The 21145-nt window shown below is 45.7% G+C and overlaps 1 long non-coding RNA gene across 1 annotated transcript; it reads left to right on the top strand.

The window, feature by feature from the left end:
• The first annotated feature begins 563 nt into the window (after positions 1-563).
• On the top strand, positions 564-3410 carry LOC138851360 (uncharacterized). The gene is made up of 2 exons (XR_011391177.1): positions 564-2527; positions 2592-3410. It is a non-coding gene; the product is annotated as an uncharacterized lncRNA (long non-coding RNA).
• Positions 3411-21145: the final 17735 nt, after the last annotated feature.

Genomic DNA, 21145 nt, shown 5'->3' on the forward strand with positions numbered 1-21145 from the left:
ATTAATGCTCTCCTAAATGTTCTACCTGCCTCACCTAAACATATAGCTGATGACATCTTTATTTGCTACAAGTACATGCACAAGGTATACAGGCCTAGCTGACACCAATGACATACTACTATATAGAAAGCACCTTGTCATCATGATCCATACAACAGGGCATAAAAAGATAAGTACCATTCTTAATAAAATTCAGTCAATTTGTAATCGACTAGGCCTCATAATAGTTTCCTCTAAGACAATTAATAAGCAAACGACATCCCCCACCCATCTACTTGCAGGGTGAAAACCTTAGCTTCGTTAAAACCTACAGATATCTTGGTGTAGATGTACCCTATAACAAATCCACTATACCACAACTAAATAAGAAATGCAAAGATAGGCTAAATGCTCTCAAAGCTGTTGCTGCCTACAACCCCAACTATGGTGCTAATGTGAGAATCGTGAGAATTATGTACATAGCATATGTTAGGTCCTTAATTCATTATGCTGCTCCCATGTTGATATCAGCTAGATAAGGTTCTCTCCGACCCTTGGAGTTAATGCAAAATGAAGCTCTGGGTTTTACAACAAGCTGAGGTAGACAGGGCTGGGTTTTACAACAAGCTGAGGTAGACAGGGCTGGGTTTTACAAGCTAAGTTAGACAGGGCTAGGTTTTTTTCAACAAGCTGAGGTAGACAGGGCTGGGTTTTGCAACTACCTGAGGTAGACAGGGCTGGGTTTTACAACAAGCTGAGGTAGACAGGGTTGAGCTTTACAACAAGCTGCTGTAGATAGGGCTTTGTTTCACAACAAGCTGAGGTAGACAGGACTGGGTTTTACAACAAGCTGAGGTAGACTGGGCTGGGTTTTACAACAAGCTGAGGTAGACAGGGCTGGGTTTTGCAACTACCTGAGGTAGATAGGGCTGGGTTTTACAACAAGCTGAGGTAGACAGGGCTGGGTTTTACAACAAGCTTAGGTAGACAGGGCTGGGTTTTACAACAAGCTGAGGTAGACAGGGCTGGGTTTTACAAGCTAAGGTAGACAGGGCTGGATTTTACAACAAGCTGAGGTAGACAGGGCTGGGTTTTACAACAAGCTGAGGTAGACAGGGCTGGGTTTTGCAACTACCTGAGGTAGACAGGGCTGGGTTTTACAACAAGCTGAGGTAGACAGGGTTGAGCTTTACAACAAGCTGAGGTAGACAGGGCTGGGTTTTACAACAAGCTGAGGTAGACGGGACTGGGTTTTACAACAAGCTGAGGTAGACTGGGCTGGGTTTTACAACTAGCTGAGGTAGACAGTGCTGGGTTTTACAACAAGCTGAGATAGACATGGCTTGGTTTTACAACAAGCTGAGGTAGACAGGGCTGGTTTTTACAACAAGGTGAGGTCGAAATGGCTGGGTTTTACAACAAGCTGAGGTAGACATGGCTGGGTTTTACAACAAGCTGAGGTAGACATGGCTGGGTTTTACAATAAGCTGAGGTAGACAGGGCTGGGTTTTACAACGAGCTGATGTAGACAGGGCTTGCTTTTACAATAAGCTGAGGTAGACAGGGCTCGGTTTTACAACAAGCTGAGGTAGACAGGGCTGGGTTTTACAACAATCTGAGGTAGACAGGGCTTGGTTTTACAACAAGCTGAGGTAGACAGGGCTGGGTTTTACAACAAGCTGAGGTAGACAGGGCTGGGTTTTAAAACAATCTGAGGTAGACAGGGCTGGGTTTTACAACAAGCTGAGGTAGACATTGCTTGGTTTTACAACAAGCTGAGGTAGACAGGGCTTGGTTTTACAACAAGCTGAGGTACACATGGCTGGGTTTTACAATAAGCTGAGGTAGACACGGCTGGGTTTTACAACAAGCTGAGGTAGACAGGGCTGTTTTTTACAACAAGCTGAGGTAGACATGGCTGGGTTTTACAATAAGCTGAGGTAGACATGGCTGGGTTTTACAACAAGCTGAGGTAGACAGTGCTGGGTTTTACAACCAGCTAAGGTAGACAGGGGTGGGTTTTACAACAAGCTGAGGTAGACAGGGCTGGGTTTTACAACTAGCTGAGGTAGACAGTGCTGGGTTTTGCAACAAGTTGAGGTAGACAGGGCTGGGTTTTACACCAAGCTGAGGTAGACAGGGCTGGGTTTTACAACATGCTGAGGTAGAAATGGCTGGGCTTTACAACAAGCTGAGGTAGACAGGGCTGGGTTTTACAACAAGCTGAGGTAGACAGGGCAGGGTTTTACAACAAGCTGAGGTAGACAGGGCTTCGTTTTACAACCAGCTAAGGTAGACAGGGCTGGGTTTTACAACAAGCTGAGGTAGACAGGGCTGGGTTTTACAACAAGCTGAGGTAGACAGGGCTGGGTTTTACAACTAGCTGAGGTAGACAGGGCTGGGTTTTCCAACAAGCTGAGGTAGACAGGGCTGGGCTTTACAACAAGCTGAGGTAGACAGGGCTGGGTTTTACAACAATTTGAGGTAGACAGGGCTGGGTTTTACAACAAGCTGAGGTAGACAGGGCTGGGTTTTACAACAAGCTGAGGTAGACAGGGGTGGGTTTTACAACAAGCTGAGGTAGACATGGCTGGGTTTTGCACCAAGCTGAGGTAGACAGGGCTGGGTTTTACAACAAGCTGAGGTAGACAGGGCTGGGTTTTACAACAAGCTGAGGTAGAAATGGCTGGGTTTTACAACAAGCTGAGGTAGACATGGCTGGGTTTTACAATAAGCTGAGGTAGACAGGGCTGGGTTTTACAACAAGCTGAGGTAGACAGGGCTGGGTTTTACAACAAGCTGAGGTAGACAGGGCTGGGTTTTACAACAAGCTGAGGTAGACAGGGCTGGGTTTTACAACAAGCTGAGGTAGAAATGGCTGGGTTTTACAACAAGCTGAGGTAGACATGGCTGGCTTTTACAACAAGCTCAGGTAGACAGGGCAGGGTTTTACAACAAGCTGAGGTACACAGGCTGGGTTTTACAATAAGCTGAGGTAGACAGGGCTGGGTTTTACAACAAGCTGAGGTAGACAGGGCTGTTTTTTACAACAAGCTGAGGTAGACATGGCTGGGTTTTACAATAAGCTGAGGTAGACAGGGCTGGGTTTTACAACAAGCTGAGGTAGACAGGGCTGGGTTTTACAACATGCTGAGGTAGAAATGGCTGGGCTTTACAACAAGCTGAGGTAGACATGGCTGGGTTTTACAACAAGCTGAGGTAGACAGGGCTGGGTTTTACAACAAGCTGAGGTAGACAGGGCTGGGTTTTACAACCAGCTAAGGTAGACAGGGCTGGGTTTTACAACAAGCTGAGGTAGACAGGGCTGGGTTTTACAACTAGCTGAGGTAGACAGGGCTGGGTTTTACAACAAGCTGAGGTAGACAGGGCTGGGCTTTACAACAAGCTGAGGTAGACAGGGCTGGGTTTTACAACAATTTGAGGTAGACAGGGCTGGGTTTTACAACAAGCTGAGGTAGACAGGGCTGGGTTTTACAACAAGCTGAGGTAGACAGGGGTGGGTTTTACAACAAGCTGAGGTAGACAGGGCTGGGTTTTACAACAAGCTGAGGTAGACAGGGCTGGGTTTTACAACAAGCTGAGGTAGACAGGGCTGGGTTTTACAACAAGCTGAGGTAGACAGGGCTGGGTTTTACAACAAGCTGAGGTAGACAGGACTGGGTTTTACAACAAGCTGAGGTAGACAGGGCTGGGTTTTACAACAAGCTGAGGTAGACAGGACAGGGTTTTACAACAAGCTGAGGTAGACAGGGCTGGGTTTTACAACAAGCTGAGGTAGACAGCACTGGGTTTTACAACAAGCTGAGGTAGACAGGGCAGGGTTTTACAACAAGCTGAGGTAGACAGGGCTGGGTTTTACAACAAGCTGAGGTAGACAGGGCTGGGTTTTACAACAAGCTGAGGTAGACAGGGCTGGGTTTTACAACAAGCTGAGGTAGACTGTAGCTGTTAATAACAGACCAGGATTATTGTTATTGTTATTTTAATTATATCATATCAGGTGTACATGTGAAGTACATAATACTGTACATATGTATCACATCAAGTGTACATGTGAAGTACATAATACTGTACATATGTATCACATCAAGTGTACATGTGAAGTACATAATACTGCACATAAGTATAATTGATGGTGTTTAATATGTTGATTCAAAACATGGTTCCACTTCCTTGTAACTTAAATATATTAAAATTAGTTCATCACTTACAAAAATACATTAAAGGAACTTAATAATATTAGTTTAAGTTTGAATGTGTATATAACATTATAGAAACATGTGTAAAAACATTAAAGAAAAAGAAATAGATTATTCTAGTTTTAGACCCATTATATAGAAAAATATTGTAAAATATATTATTATAATTGTATGAGGAAGAAAAGGATGCTGGTCCAGAGATGTCGTGTCTGAGATGAATATTGTGAGGATGCTGATGTCAGAGAAGATGTCATGGCTGAGACGAATATTGTGAGGATGCTGGAGCCAGAGAAGATGTCGTGTCTGAGATCAATATTGTGAGGATGCTGGAGCCAGAGAAGATGTCATGGCTGAGATCAATATTGTGAGGATGCTGGAGCCAGAGAAGATGTCGTGCCTGAGATAAATATTGTGAGGATGCTGGAGCCAGAGAAGATGTCGTGTCTGAGATAAATATTGTGAGGATGCTGGAGCCAGAGAAGATGTCGTGTCTGAGATAAATATTGTGAGGATGCTGGAGCTAGAGAAGATGTCATGTCTGAGATCAATATTGTGAAGAGGCTGGAGCCAGAGAAGATGTCGTGCCTGAGATAAATATTGTGAGGATGCTGGAGCCAGAGAAGATGTCGTGTCTGAGATAAATATTGTGAGGATGCTGGAGCCAGAGAAGATGTCGTGTCTGAGATCAATATTATGAGGATGCTGAAGCCAGAGAAGATGTCATGTCTGAGATCAATATTTTGAGGAGGCTGGACAAAGAGAAGATGTCATGTCTGAGATCAATATTGTGATGAAGCTGGAGCCAGAGAAGATGTCATGTCTGAGATCAATATTGTGAGGATGCTCTAGCCAGAGAAGATGTCGCATCTGAGATCAATATTGTTAGGATGCTGGAGCCAGAGATGTCATGTCTGAGATCAATATTGTGAGGATGCTGGAGCCAGAGAAGATGTCATGGCTGAAATCAATATTGTGAGGATGCTGGAGCCAGAGAAGATGTCATGTCTGAGATCAATATTGTGAGGATGCTGGAGCCAGAGAGGATGTCATGTCTGTGATCAATATTGTGAAGATGCTGGAGCCAGAGAAGATGTCATGTCTGAGATCAATATTGTGAGGATCCTGGCGCCAAAGAAGATGTCGTGTCTGAGATCAATATTGTGAGGATGCTGGAGCCAGAGAAGATGTCATGTCTGAGATCAATATTGTGAGGATGCTGGAGCCAGAGAAGATGTCATGTATGAGATCAATATTTTGAGGTGGCTGGACAAAGAGAAGATGTCATGTCTGAGATCAATATTGTGAGGATGCTGGAGCCAGAGAAGATGTCGCATCTGAGATCAATATTGTTAGGATGCTGGAGCCAGAGAAGGTGTCATGTCTGAGATCAACATTGTGATGATGCTGGAGCCAGAGAAGATGTCATGGCTGAGATCAATATTGTGAGGATGCTGGAGCCAGAGAAGATGTCATGGCTGAGATCAATATTGTGAGGATGCTGGAGCCAGAGAAGATGTCGTGCCTGAGATAAATATTGTGAGGATGCTGGAGCCAGAGAAGATGTCGTGTCTGAGATAAATATTGTGAGGATGCTGGAGCCAGAGAAGATGTCGTGTCTGAGATAAATATTGTGAGGATGCTGGAGCTAGAGAAGATGTCATGTCTGAGATCAATATTGTGAAGAGGCTGGAGCCAGAGAAGATGTCGTGCCTGAGATAAATATTGTGAGGATGCTGGAGCCAGAGAAGATGTCGTGTCTGAGATAAATATTGTGAGGATGCTGGAGCCAGAGAAGATGTCGTGTCTGAGATCAATATTATGAGGATGCTGAAGCCAGAGAAGATGTCATGTCTGAGATCAATATTTTGAGGAGGCTGGACAAAGAGAAGATGTCATGTCTGAGATCAATATTGTGAGGATGCTGGAGCCAGAGAAGATGTCATGTCTGAGATCAATATTGTGAGGATGCTCTAGCCAGAGAAGATGTCGCATCTGAGATCAATATTGTTAGGATGCTGGAGCCAGAGATGTCATGTCTGAGATCAATATTGTGAGGATGCTGGAGCCAGAGAAGATGTCATGGCTGAAATCAATATTGTGAGGATGCTGGAGCCAGAGAAGATGTCATGTCTGAGATCAATATTGTGAGGATGCTGGAGCCAGAGAGGATGTCATGTCTGTGATCAATATTGTGAAGATGCTGGAGCCAGAGAAGATGTCATGTCTGAGATCAATATTGTGAGGATCCTGGCGCCAAAGAAGATGTCGTGTCTGAGATCAATATTGTGAGGATGCTGGAGCCAGAGAAGATGTCATGTCTGAGATCAATATTGTGAGGATGCTGGAGCCAGAGAAGATGTCATGTATGAGATCAATATTTTGAGGTGGCTGGACAAAGAGAAGATGTCATGTCTGAGATCAATATTGTGAGGATGCTGGAGCCAGAGAAGATGTCGCATCTGAGATCAATATTGTTAGGATGCTGGAGCCAGAGAAGGTGTCATGTCTGAGATCAACATTGTGATGATGCTGGAGCCAGAGAAGATGTCATGGCTGAGATCAATATTGTGAGGATGCTGGAGCCAGAGAAGATGTCATGTCTGAGATCAATATTGTGAGCATGCTGGAGCCAGAGAGGATGTCATGTCTGAGATCAATATTGTGAGGATGCTGGAGCCAGAGAAGATGTCATGTCTGAGATCAATATTGTGAGGATCTTGGCGCCAGAGAAGATGTCGTGTCTGAGATCAATATTGTGAGAATGCTGGAGCCAGAGAAGATGTCATGTCTGAGATCAATATTGTGAGGATGCTGGAGCCAGAAAAGATGTCGTGTCTGAGATAAATATTGTGAAGGTGCTGGAGCTAGAGAAGATGTCATGTCTGAGATCAGTGTTGTGAGGATGCTGGGGCCAGAGAAGATGTCATGTCTGAGATCAATATTGTGAGGAGGCTGGAGCCAGAGAAGATGTCATGTCTGAGATCAATATTGTGAGGATGCTGGAGCCAGAGAAGATGTCATGTCTGAGATAAATATTGTGAAGGTGCTGGAGCTAGAGAAGATGTCATGTCTGAGATCATTGTGAGGATGCTGGAGCTAGAGAAGATGTCATGTCTGAGATCAATATTGTGAGGAGGCTGGAGCCAGAGAAGATGTCATGTCTGAGATCAATATTGTGAGGATGCTGGAGCCAGAGAAGATGTCATGTCTGAGATCAATATTTTGAGGAGGCTGGACAAAGAGAAGATGTCATGTCTGAGATCAATATTGTGAGGAAGCCGGAGCCAGAGAAGATGTCGCATCTGAGATCAATATTGTTAGGATGCTGGAGCAAGAGAAGATGTCATGTCTAAGATCAATATTGTGAGGATGCTGGAGCCAGAGAAGATGTCATGGCTGAGATCAATATTGTGAGGATGCTGGAGCCAGAGAAGATGTCATGTCTGAGATCAATATTGTGAGGATGCTGGACCCAGAGAAGATGTCATGTCTGAGATCAATATTTTGAGGAGGCTGGACAAAGAGAAGATGTCATGTCTGAGATCAATATTGTGAGGAAGCTGGAGCCAGAGAAGATGTCATGTCTGAGATCAATATTGTGAGGATGCTGGAGCCAGAGAAGATGTCGCATCTGAGATCAATATTGTTAGGATGCTGGAGCCAGAGAAGGTGTCATATCTGAGATCAATATTGTGATGATGCTGGAGCCAGAGAAGATGTCATGGCTGAGATCAATATTGTGAGGATGCTGGAGCCAGAGAAGATGTCATGTCTGAGATCAATATTGTGAGGATGCTGGAGCCAGAGAGGATGTCATGTCTGAGATCAATATTGTGAGGATGCTGGAGCCAGAGAAGATGTCATGTCTGAGATCAATATTATGAGGATGCTGGAGCCAGAGAAGATGTCAAGGCTGAGATCAATATTGTGAGGATGCTGGAGCCAGAGAAGATGTCATGGCTGAGATCAATATTGTGAGGATGCTGGAGCCAGAGAAGATGTCGTGTCTGAGATCAATATTGTGAGGATGCTGGAGCCACAGATATCATGGCTGAGATCAATATTGTGAGGATGCTGGAGCCAGAGAAGATGTCATGTCTGAGATCAATATTGTGAGGATGCTGAAGCCAGAGAAGATGTTATGTCTGAAATCAATATTGTAAGGATGCTGGAGCCAGAGAAGATGTCGCGTCTGAGATCAATATTGTTAGGATGCTGGAGCCAGAGAAGTCGTGTCTGAGATCAATATTGTGAGGGTGCTGGAGCCAGAGAAGATGTCGCGTCTGAGATCAACATTGTGAGGATTCTGCTGCGAGTGATGTCGCGTCTGAGATCAATATTGTGAAGATGCTGGAGCCAGAAAGGATGTCATGTATGAGATCAATATTGTGTGAATATTACACAAAGAATGTGGAGAGTAGAAATTAATAGGGAGTGAAAGGTTAGAAAAGGTATAATTGTGAATGTGGAGAATGGTTGATGGGTAGTTTGGACAGTCAGGTAGGATGGTGTAGCGTGTCTAAGAGATTGTAGTAATGAGGTAGTAATGATTGTAGTAATGAGATAATGAAGTATGACATGAAACATCTAAGGTGGCAAATTGCTTTAATTCATACTACACATCTGTTGCATCAACACTAGTAAGTAAACTACCAGCTGCATCAAATACCTTTAACACAGACTCTGATAAGTTTCAAACATACTATACCAATAAAGGGGTAACCCCAAACAGTTGTCAACTAGTAAGTGTATCTCATGACTTTATTCAAAAAGAACTAAGCAGGTTAAACCCAACTAAGAGCACAGGCCCTGATAACATCCCGTCTAAGTTCCTAAAAGATGGTGCTTCTGAACTGTCAATCCCTATTGCTCACATAATAAATCTATCAATCACCACTAATACCATACCGGAGGGGTTCAAGGAGGCCAGAGTTACTCCTATCTTCAAGAAAAATAGTAGGTCTGATGTAAGCAACTATAGGTCTGTTAGTATACTCAGTATAATATCTAAAATTCTAGAGAGGGCGGTGTATTCTCAAGTAGTTAAGTACCTTAATGACAACAACATTCTCCATAGCTATCAATTGGGCTTTAGAAGATCCTACTCAACCGACACCTCCCTTATTAATCTGATGGATTACCTGAGAACTGAAATGTCAAAGGGGAACCTCATAGGTATGGTAACCTTAGACCTGCAAAAGGCCTTCGATACTGTCAACCACAATATATTATGTAATAAACTTCAAGCTATCGGTATAGGTTCTGTAGACTGGTTTAAGTCCTACCTTAGCAACAGGAGACAAATAGTCAAAATCAACAAAACAGAATCAGAACCCCTGCCGATAACATGTGGAGTTCCCCAAGGTAGTATTCTGGGTCCCTTATTATTCTTATGTTATGTCAATGATATGCCTATCAGTGTCAAGTGCAAACTCCTACTGTATGCAGATGACAGTGCTCTGTTAGTGTCAGGTAAAGACCCACAAGATATTGCTAATGTTTTAACACTGGAACTGGAGTCCTCCAGCAAATGGTTAGTAGACAACAAACTATCATTACACCTAGGGAAAACTGAAGCCATTCTCTTTGGCACGAAACATAAACTGAGAAGGGTAAATATCTTTAATGTTCAATGTAATGGGGAACCCATCACTTTGGTTTCATCAGTAAAATATTTGGGAATCCCCTTTGACCCATGCATGTCAGGAGAATTGATAGGGAACAGTGTAGTAAAGAAAGCGAATGCCAGACTGAAGTTCCTGTATAGACAAGCACAGTGTCTACCTACTGAGGCTCGCAGGATCCTATGTCTAGCCCTTATACAATGCCATATGGATTACGCTTGCTCTTCTTGGTACTCTGCCTTGACAAAAAAACTGAAAGATAGACTGCAAATCACCCAGAACAAAATCGTAAGATTCATCCTGGGGCTGGGACCAAGAGAACATGTAGGCCAGGATGAATTACAGCAGTTGGATATGCTGAATGTTGAAGATAGAGTAAAACAACTGAAGCTAAATCATGTTTATAAAATTGCTCACAAACAGTGTCCAGAATATCTTGTTGTCAATTTTGTCAAGGTTGGGATCCAAAGCAATCATAGTACTAGGGGGAGAGAGCACAACTTTGTAGTACCCACAGTCATTGGCCAGGCTTCAAACACCTTTTATTGTACAGCAATAAAGGAATGGAACAGACTACCCGCACATATCAAAGCCAGTCATAGCATGAACCAGTTCAAGAAGAGTGCCAAAAGGTGTCTGATGAATGTAGCTACAGAAAGGGAGGGGAATGATTTTCTTTTTTTTAGCTAACATACGTGTAAATTTTACCTTATTCCTAGTAATGACCCTCGTATTGTAGATAGTCTCAATGACCCTCGTGTAGTAGATAGTCTTTTTAGTATGATAATAAGATGTTATCTTCATTATAGAATAATAAGAAAATATTATAACCTTTATATTATAATAATAAGGTAAAAGGACCCCAATGGAAATAAGTCACTCTGTCTGACTTTTTTGGGTTATCCCAGGTTCTCTACACATATGCTGCTATGTATGATAATTATATGTAACTGTATTTGTCTATACCTGAATAAACTTACTTTCTTACTTACTTACACTGTGGAAGGAAGGAGTGGTGAGGGTTATCTCAGGAAGTTGTACATCAATGTCATGGAATAACGACAAAATGAAGAATTAGACACGTACACAACATCTGGGTATATTTATTTGTAGACTTTTCACCATCCAGTGTTTTTATCAATCATCTTTTGTATATAGTTCTTCTTTCTTTCTAATATGTTCTTGTGTCGATAAAGTCACTGGATGGACAAACGTCTACAAATATACATACGCAGATGCTGCACATGAGTCTAATTCTTCATCTCAGGCAGTGTTTTGAGGGAGGGGGTGAAGGTTTTAAGTGGCAGAGGCTTGAGTATTCAGCAGGCTTATGTGACTGTGTTAACTTATAGTGAAAAGAAACAAGTGATTTTGAGGATTTGACATGCTGTTGGAGTGTGAGCGTTGTAACATTTATGAAGTTATGAAAAGCGGATATCCAGACATAGAGTCCTGGAGATGGGAAGTGCAGTGCCTGCATTCTGAGAGATGGCCGGAGATGTTGCAGTTCTGGAGATGGGAAGTGCAGTGCCTGCATTCTGAGAGATGGCCGGAGATGTTGCAGTTCTGGAGATGGGAAGTGCAGTGCCTGCATTCTGAGAGATGGCCGGAGATGTTGCAGTTCTGCAGATGGGAAGTGCAGTGCCTGCACTCTGAGAGATGGCCGGAGATGTTGCAGTTCTGCAGATGGGAAGTGCAGTGCCTGCACTCTGAGAGATGGCCGGAGATGTTACAGTTCTGCAGATGGGAAGTGCAGTGCCTGCACTCTGAGAGATGGGTGGAGATGTTACAGTTCTGGAGATGGGAAGTGCAGCATTTGCACTCTGAGAGGTGGGTGGAGATGTTGCAGTTCTGGAGATGGGAAGTGCAGTGCCTGCATTCTGAGAGATGGCCGGAGATGTTGCAGTTCTGGAGATGGGAAGTGCAGTGCCTGCATTCTGAGAGATGGGTGGAGTTGTTACAGTTCTGGAGATGGGAAGTGCAGTGCCTGCACTCTGAGAGATGGGTGGAGATGTTACAGTTCTGGAGATGGGTGGAGATGTTACAGTTCTGGAGATGGGAAGTGCAGTGCCTGCACTCTGAGAGATGGGTGGAGATGTTACAGTTCTGGAGATGGGAAGTGCAGCATCTGCACTCTGAGAGATGGGTGGAGATGTTACAGTTCTGGAGATGGGGAGTGCAGTGCCTGCACTCTGAGAGATGGGTGGAGATGTTACAGTTCTGGAGATGGGAAGTGCAGTGCCTGCACTCTGAGAGATGGGTGGAGATGTTACAGTTCTGGAGATGGGAAGTGCAGTGCCTGCATTCTGAGAGATGGCCGGAGATGTTGCAGTTCTGGAGATGGGAAGTGCAGTGCCTGCATTCTGAGAGATGGCCGGAGATGTTGCAGTTCTGGAGATGGGAAGTGCAGTGCCTGCATTCTGAGAGATGGCCGGAGATGTTGCAGTTCTGGAGATGGGAAGTGCAGCGTCTGCACTCTGAGAGATGGGTGGAGATGTTACAGTTCTGGAGATCGGAAGTGCAGTGCCTGCACTCTGAGAGATGGGTGGAGATGTTACAGTTCTGGAGATCGGAAGTGCAGTGCCTGCACTCTGAGAGATGGGTGGAGATGTTACAGTTCTGGAGATGGGAAATGCAGTGCCTGCACTCTGAGAGGTGGGTGGAGATGTTGCAGTTCTGGAGATGGGAAGTGCAGTGCCTGCATTCTGAGAGATGGCCGGAGATGTTGCAGTTCTGGAGATGGGAAGTGCAGCGTCTGCACTCTGAGAAATGAGTGGAGATGTTACAGTTCTGGAGATGGGAAGTGCAACGTCTGCACTCTGAGAGATGGGTGGAGATGTTACAGTTCTAGAGATGGGAAGTGCAGCGTCTGCACTCTGAGAGATGGGTGGAGATGTTACAGTTCTGGAGATGGGAAATGCAGTGTCTGTACTCTGAGAGATGGGTGGAGATGTTTCAGTTCTGGAGATGGGAAGTGCAGTGCCTGCAATCTGAGAGATGGGTGGAGATGTTACAGTTCTGGAGATGGGAAGTGCAGTGCCTGCACTCTGAGAGATGGGTGGAGATGTTGCAGTTTAAATAGGCAATTGAATTGTAATGTCCGAGCACTTCTTGAAAAGGCGTTTATTAAGTGAATGATGGTGAAAGTGTTTCTTCTATTAGGATCCCGCTACCTGGGTGGGAGATGGTGAATATGGTAAATAACGGAGAGGCTAAAGTGTAGAATTTTGTCCACTTATAAATTACCCATCATTAAATAATGTCCAGAATTATAATACAGAAGAGATAATAAAAAATATACTACATGTCTGAACAAACCAGGGAACGGATGGGGTTTGAACCAATGCCAAGTGAATTGCTAGCCACTGGACCAGCTGACCCAGTGGTTTACACTGTGCCAGCTGAGCCAGTGGTTTACACTGTGCCAGCTGGTTTAGTGGTTTACACTGTGCCAGCTGGTTCAGTGTCTTACAATGGGCCAGCTGGTTCTGTGGCTTACACTAAGCCAGCTGGTTCAGTGGCTTACACTGGGCCAGCTGGTTCAGTGTCTTACACTGGGCCAGCTGGTTCAGTGTCTTACACTTGACAAGCTGGTTCAGTGTCTTACAATGGGCCAACTGGTTATGTGGCTTACACTAGTGGCTGGGCCAGCTCCAGTGCCTTTCAGTTACACTGGGCCAGCTGGTCCAGTGCCTTACACTGGGCCAGCTGGTTCACTGCCTTACACTTGGCCAGCTGGTTCAGTGTCTTACACTGGGCCAGCTGGTTCAGTGTTCAGCTGGTTCAGTGTCTTACACTAGGCCAGCTGGTTCAGTGCCTCACACTAGGCCAGCTGGTTCAGTGCCTCACACTAGGCCAGCTGGTTCAGTGCCTCACACTAGGCCAGCTGGTTCAGTGCCTCACACTAAGCCAGCTGGTTCAGTGTCTTACACTGAGCCAGCTGGTTCAGTGTCTTACACTTGGCCAGCTGGTTCAGTGTCTTACACTTGGCCAGCTGGTTCAGTGCCTCACACTAGGCCAGCTGGTTCAGTGTCTTGCACTTTGCCAGCTGGTTCAGTGTCTTACACTTGGCCAGCTGGTTCAGTGCCTCACACTAGGCCAGCTAGTTCAGTGCCTCACACTAGGCCAGCTGGTTCAGTGCCTCACACTAGGCTAGCTGGTTCAGTGTCTTACACTGGTCTCAGTTTTGTGACTCCCTCACTTACACTGGTCTACAGTTTTGTGACTCCCTCACCATGGGTTCAAACTCCACACGTTCCCTGGTTTGTTTACAATCGTATTATCACGATTTCATGAGTCGTTACAAGTCTTACATATAAATCTTTCATCACAGATACAGTGTCATGTGTAATTAATGTCCTTAATAAGTGGGTCACATTATAGTCAACCCTGACTCCTGACGAAGGTCTTTTGTAAGTGTTTATGCGCCTGCGGAGAATATCATGCAGGTAAAGAAGGAATTTGTGTGTGAGGATCTTGTGTTTTTCTTACGTGCACTACCGGAGGTGGCAATAGAAGTCGCAGTGCAGCCGAAGTGGAGAGAAGACGTCGTCGTTCCTGCTCTTGGGTTATCTGCAGTAATTCTCGAGCAGAGCTGAGAGGAAACTTGCTTGCAGTCACTTCGAGCCCCATCCCATCAAGAGGGTAAGGCTGTGACTTGCTTGCTTGTTCACCACTCTCTTCCCCATCCCCCCATCCTTCCCCATCCTCCTCTCACACAAACATCTACACTGGTGGTGACTTGCTTGTTCACCACTCTCTTCCCCATCCCCTCAACCTTCCCCATCCTCCCCTCACACAAACATCTACACTGGTGGGGACTTGCCTGTTCACCCCTCTCTTCTCCATCCCCTCAACCTCCCCCATCCTCCCCTCACACAAACAACTACACTGGTGGTGACTTGCTTGTTCACCCCTCTCTTCTTCATCCTCCCAAACCTTCCCCATCCTCCCCTCACACAAACATCTACACTGGTGGTGACTTGCTTGTTCACCCCTCTCTTCCCCATCCCCCCATCTTTCCCCTTCCTCCCCTCACACAAACAACTACACTGGTGGTGACTTGCTTGTTCACCCCTCTCTTCCCCATCCCCTCAACCTTCCCCATCCTCCCCTCACACAAACATCTACACTGGTGGTGACTTGCTTGTTCACCCCTCTCTTCCCCATCCCCCCATCTTTCCCCTTCCTCCCCTCACACAAACATCTACACTGGCGGTGACTTGCTTGTTCACCTCTCTCTTCCCCATCATCCCATCCTTCCCCATCCTCCCCTCACAAAAGCATCTACACTGGTGGTGACTTGCTTGTTCACCTCTCTCTTCCTCATCATCCCATCCTTCCCCATCCTCCCCTCACACAAACAACTACACTGACTGTGACTTGCTTGTTCACCCCTCACTTCCCCATCCCCCCAACCTTCCCCATCCTCACCTAACACAGGCAACTACACTGGCGGTGACTTGCTTGCTTGTTCACCCCTCTCTTCCCCATCCCCCAACCTTCCCCATCCTCCTCTCATACAAACATCTACACTGGCGGTGACTTGCTTGTTCACCCGTCTTTTCCCCCTTCCCCATCCCCTCAACCTTCCCCATCCTCCCCTCACACAAACATCTACACTGGTGGGGACTTGCCTGTTCACCCCTCTCTTCTCCATCCCCTCAACCTCCCCCATCCTCCCCTCACACAAACATCTACACTGGTGGTGACTTGCTTGTTCACCACTCTCTTCCCCATCCCCTCAACCTTCCCCATCCTCCCCTCACACAAACATCTACACTGGTGGTGACTTGCTTGTTCACCCTCTCTTCTTCATCCTCCCAAACCTTCCCCATCCTCCCCTCACACAAACATCTACACTGGTGGTGACTTGCTTGTTCACCCCTCTCTTCCCCATCCCCCATCTTTCCCCTTCCTCCCCTCACAAAAACATCTACACTGGTGGTGACTTGCTTGTTCACCCCTCTCTTCCTCATCCCCCAAAACCTTCCCTATCCTCCCCTCACACAAACATCTACACTGGTGGTGACTTGCTTGTTCACCCCTCTCTTCCCCATCCCCTCAACCTTCCCCATCCTCCCCTCACACAAACATCTACACTGGTGGTGACTTGCTTGTTCACCCCTCTCTTCCCCATCCCCCCATCTTTCCCGTTCCTCCCCTCACACAAACATCTACACTGGTGGTGACTTGCTTGTTCACCTCTCTCTTCCCCATCATCCCATCCTTCCCCATCCTCCCCTCACAAAAACATCTACACTGGTGGTGACTTGCTTGTTCACCCCTATCTTCCACATCCCCCCAACATTCCCCATCCTCCCCTCACACAAACAACTACACTGACTGTGACTTGCTTGTTCACCCCTCACTTCCCCATCCCCCCAACCTTCCCCATCCTCACCTAACACAGGCAACTACACTGGCGGTGACTTGCTTGCTTGTTCACCCCTCTCTTCCCCATTCCCCAACCTTCCCCATCCTCCCCTCACACAAACATCTACACTGGCGGTGGCTTGCTTGTTGACCCCTCCATTCCTCATCCCCCACAACCTTCCCCATCCTCCCCTCACACAAACAACTACACTTGCGGTGACTTGCTTGTTCACCCCTCTCTTCCCCATCCCCAAACCTTCCCCATCCTCCCCTCACTCAAACATCTACACTGGTGGTGACTTGCTTGCTTGTTCACCCCTCTCTTCCCCATCCCCCAACCTTCTCCATCCTCCCCTCACACAAACATCTACACTTGCAGTGACTTGCTTGTTCACCCCTCTCTCCCCCATCTCCCAACCTTCCCCATCCTCCCCTCACACAAACATCTACGCTGGTGGTAACTTGCTTGCTTGTTCACCCTTCTCTCTTCCCCGTCCCCCCAACCTTCCCCATCCTCCCCTCACACAAACATGTACACTTGTGGTGACTTGCTTGTTCACCCCTCTCTTCCCCATTCCCCCAACCTTCCCCATCCTCCCCTCACACAAACATCTACACTTGTGGTGACTTGCTTGTTCACCCCTCTCTTCCCCATTCCCCCAACCTTCCCCATCCTCCCCTCACACAAACATCTACACTGGCAGTAACTTTCTTGCTTGTTCACCCTCTTCCCCGTCCCCCATCCTTCCCCATCCTCTCCTCACACAAACATCTACACTGGTGGTGACTTGCTTGTTCACCCGTCTCTTCCCCATCTCCCCAACCTTCCCCATCCTCCCCTCACACAAACATCTACACTGGTGGTGACTTGCTTGTTCACCCTATCTTCCCCATCCCCCCAACCTTCCCCATCCTCCCCTCACACAAACATCTACACTGGTGGTGACTTGCTTGTTCACCCCTCTCTTCCCCATCCCCCCCTCCTTCCCCATCCGCCCCACACACAAACAACTACACTGGCCCACACACTAGCACACTACATACATTGCTATCCTTCTGACTTTCCAATCTTCTTCTTTTTCGGCAACTTTGCTTTGGCGAGTTAACACAATGCATTTTGACCATCCGGTAGCCCGTGTGGTTTTTTAAAATCCGGCCGATCTTTGCCTTGGGCCCTTTCTCCCTCTCCACTCGGTGGTAGGCTTTCTTAGGTGCCCTGTCCCCCGCCACCACTCGAGGGTAGGCTATCTTATGGGCCCTCTCCCCCTCACTCCCGAGGGTAGGCTATCTTAGGGGCCCTGTCCCTATCACTCCTCGAGGGTAGGCTGTCTTAGGGGCCCTGCCCCCCTCACCACTCGAGGGTAGGCTATCTTAGGGGCCTTGTGCCCCCCTCACTTTTCGAGGGTAGGCTATCATAGGGGCTGACCTTCATAAGTCAGCTGACTTAGGATGCTTAGGGCTACCACCAAGGAAAGTCTTTTTTGTTGAAGTAACTTCTGTGTCAGATGTACCTTCGTGGACATCATGGCACTAATACGAGCACGAATACGTGTTGATGACAATCAAAAGTCTAAGAAGGAAATTCTCGCATGTATTTGTTCAAATTCAATTGTTCCTCCAGTTGTTGTTTTTCAAACCCACTTTGGGGCAGTACTTTTCTCCTCTGAAGAAGAGTTAACTCCAGCATCTTAAGCATGAAGTTCTTGAGCATGAAGTTCTTGAACTGTCTTTGTGGTGAGAATTAACAGCTTCATGAGAGACAGCTCTGTGGTGGAACTTATTGAAGACTTTAATCGGGAGAATTCTGAATTCTGAATTTAAGGTTGTTCATGCATATAAATTCTCTAAACCTGCCACCAAACAGGTAACATTAAAATTAATACTTGAGACACCTGAAGCAGCCAAACTAATATGTCAGAATGGTTTCAAATGTTTTGGCACCAGATGTACACCTGACCAAATCTTTCTTGAACGGTTTGTCAGTGTTACACAACGTTTCAAATGTTATGCATTTGGCCATACCACCAATAAATGCAGTAGCCAATCACTGATTTGCAGCATATGCTCTGGTGAGCATTCTTTTCGAGATTGCCATAACAAAACTAAACCCAAGTGTGTCCTTTGCAATGGAAAACACCATACTGTCTCCCCTATCTGTCTTCAGAGGATAAAGGTAATACAGAAAATTCTAGACGCCAAGAAACTATCCAGTTCTTCGAAGACCCTCCCCAGGCACCTCCAACAATGTCCCAGGAATGTTTCCCGGCTCTGCCTGGGTCTAGTGCCTCCTCTATCTCTGCTAATGTTTGGACTTCTGCCCCTCCTACAGTGCCTCACCCTCCCCTAACCCTCACTTACAACAAAAGCAACCACAACTCAATTCCCCATGTCTCAGGGGTTCTCAGCCGGGGATATGACGAGAGCTCAACTTATGTACATGATGGCCAAGGACATAGCAGGTGGTGATATTCAACTCGGCTCGAATGTTTTCAATGATTTGTTAAGGGCTAATAGGATCAGTCCCATTAAAATCCCAGACAATGTTAAGTTTATTATGGCCCAGCCCCCTCAAGATAAGAAGTATGTGCCCTACTCTACCTCTACAAATATGCATACTTCATCCCTTGTTCAGGGCTCACCCGCCTCACATACCCAGGTTGTCAACTTCCCTCAGTCCGAAGAGTCAATACCTGACCCTAACCATGCCCCAGAGATTGGTGCTTATTCTTCCACTATTGCAGCTGATCCTGTTGAACAAGAACAGGAACTTTCCCAGGGTACTTCACCTGGACTAACAAATTTTTCCTTGGAGCCTCCACGGTCTCCCTTTGACACTCATGTGCCTCTGCTTCTTGTGACTGGGAATATCACACCTCAGTTATCTGATGATGACTCTAATGTTTCTGTTGATGTTATCAACTATAGTGAGGATGGTGACATTGTTAGTACGCAAGCAACTATTCAGAATTACCCTCTTCCCGTTGACGAGTCTAGTAGGGAGAGTGTGTATTCCAAACGTGATGTTACTTGCAGACGTTCAGATCGCAGTACACGCACGAAGTGCAAGAAATAATGGGAATTGCAATTTACAACTTAGTTACCTCCTTGAAGTTGAACTACATAATTACAACCCTGATGTTATCCCCTTGAATGAGACAGCTGTGGAAGTTGATCAACATATTAAATTACGTGGTTACTCTACTGTGGAGAAATCGAGAGGACCCCATAGTGGAGTGGCCATCTTAGTTAAATTAGGCTATGCGTTTTGAAATATTCACGTTCACGAAGATAACATTCTTGCAATAGAACTGATGGCATCTCATGGCCAACTATTGATAGGAACTCTATATTTTCCTCCGAGACAACCATATATAGAGTCCATTCCCCTACATTGGATATTAAGCAGAAATATTCCTACAATTCTGGCTGGAGATTTTAATGCTCATCACCCTGCCCTCTTTAACTGTGGAGTTGGTAGTCCGCTGGGCGACTTGAAAGGAAAACAACTATTTAATATCGTGGCAGCCAGGAATCTGTCGTTTCAAGGCCCATTCTTTAAATCATATATTGGTCCTCGTCCGGGGACACCAGATATGGTCTTGACCAACAGAGATTGTGACCTCTTCCGTAGCCGAGTCTCTCCTGGTGGGATCATAGGATCTGACCATATCCCTGTTATAACACAGATAGAAACTTCTCCATTTAAAATACCTGTACCTCTTAAACCCAGTCTCAACACCCTAGGATTTGACCCCTTCAGGGCATTTCTGGGTGACGATGAAATTGTTTCGTTGGAAAATTTACCTTTCACTGCAATTGAGGATGCGATCAGCTCTCTTCACAACCTAATACTTGATGCTAATAGTGCAACTTGCCAATTAGCTTCCACAAAGATCTATCAACAATATGAACCTACTAGGGAAATTAGAGACTGTATGAAAAAATATCAAACAGAATGTCGAAGGCATCTTCAAACGCAACAACCACCGGAGGCTACAGCAAGTAGGTACCTGGGTGTTAGTTGACTGGTGTGGGTGGCATCCTGGGGGACAAGATTAAGGACCACAATGGAAATAAGTTAGACAGTCCTCGATGACGCACTGACTTTCTTGGGTTATCCTGGGTGGCTAACCCTTCGGGGTTAAAAATCCGAATGAAATCTTATCTTGCATAGATTGAGGCAGGTCTTAATTACCATGATTAGTCATCACAAACGAGACTTATCTAAAATTTCTAGTTCTCCAAGCTAACCAGTATAAACGTCAGCCTGCAAAATTTTGAAGGAAGATCCTGTAACTTTTAGGGGCAAAACACAAGGCTCCCAGCTACCTAATTCATACCTTCACTGATGATGATGATGATGATGATGATGAGGAGGAGGAGGTTGAGATAAAACTTGACGATCCACAGGACCAGGCTAATTTGATGGGTGATGTATGGGAGAAAATTCTCTCCCACAATAACAGTCGCCGATTTAATAATAACCATTATCAGTTGGTCAATGAATGGAGAGTTGAGAACTTAGATGATCTACAACCACTACCTTCCATCAATACATCAACTCTTGAAGATGACATCCCTCTTACTAGACCTATCACACTGCTTGAGATGAGTCAGGTTATTGGAAGAATGCGAAATAGAGCCCCTGGCCTCTCTGGAATAACAATGAAACAAATAAAGTACCTACCTAGAAATTGCAAACAGTCCTTGGTAAATATCTTTAATGCCATCTTGGCCTCAGGACATTTTCCAGTGGTTTTTAAGACTGCTAAGATGATCTTTCTTGCTAAACCCCATAAAGACATCCACCAACCTGGGAACTATAGACCTATATCTTTACTTGAAGTCACTGGAAAAATTCTTGAGATCATTTCTAATATATTGAACTATTACATGGAGTTTATTCACCTCTTTACTGAAAAACAATTTGGCTTTAGAACACATAGA

Source organism: Cherax quadricarinatus, unplaced genomic scaffold (assembly GCF_038502225.1).
Source record: "Cherax quadricarinatus isolate ZL_2023a unplaced genomic scaffold, ASM3850222v1 Contig420, whole genome shotgun sequence".
NCBI classification, from domain to species: domain Eukaryota; kingdom Metazoa; phylum Arthropoda; class Malacostraca; order Decapoda; family Parastacidae; genus Cherax; species Cherax quadricarinatus.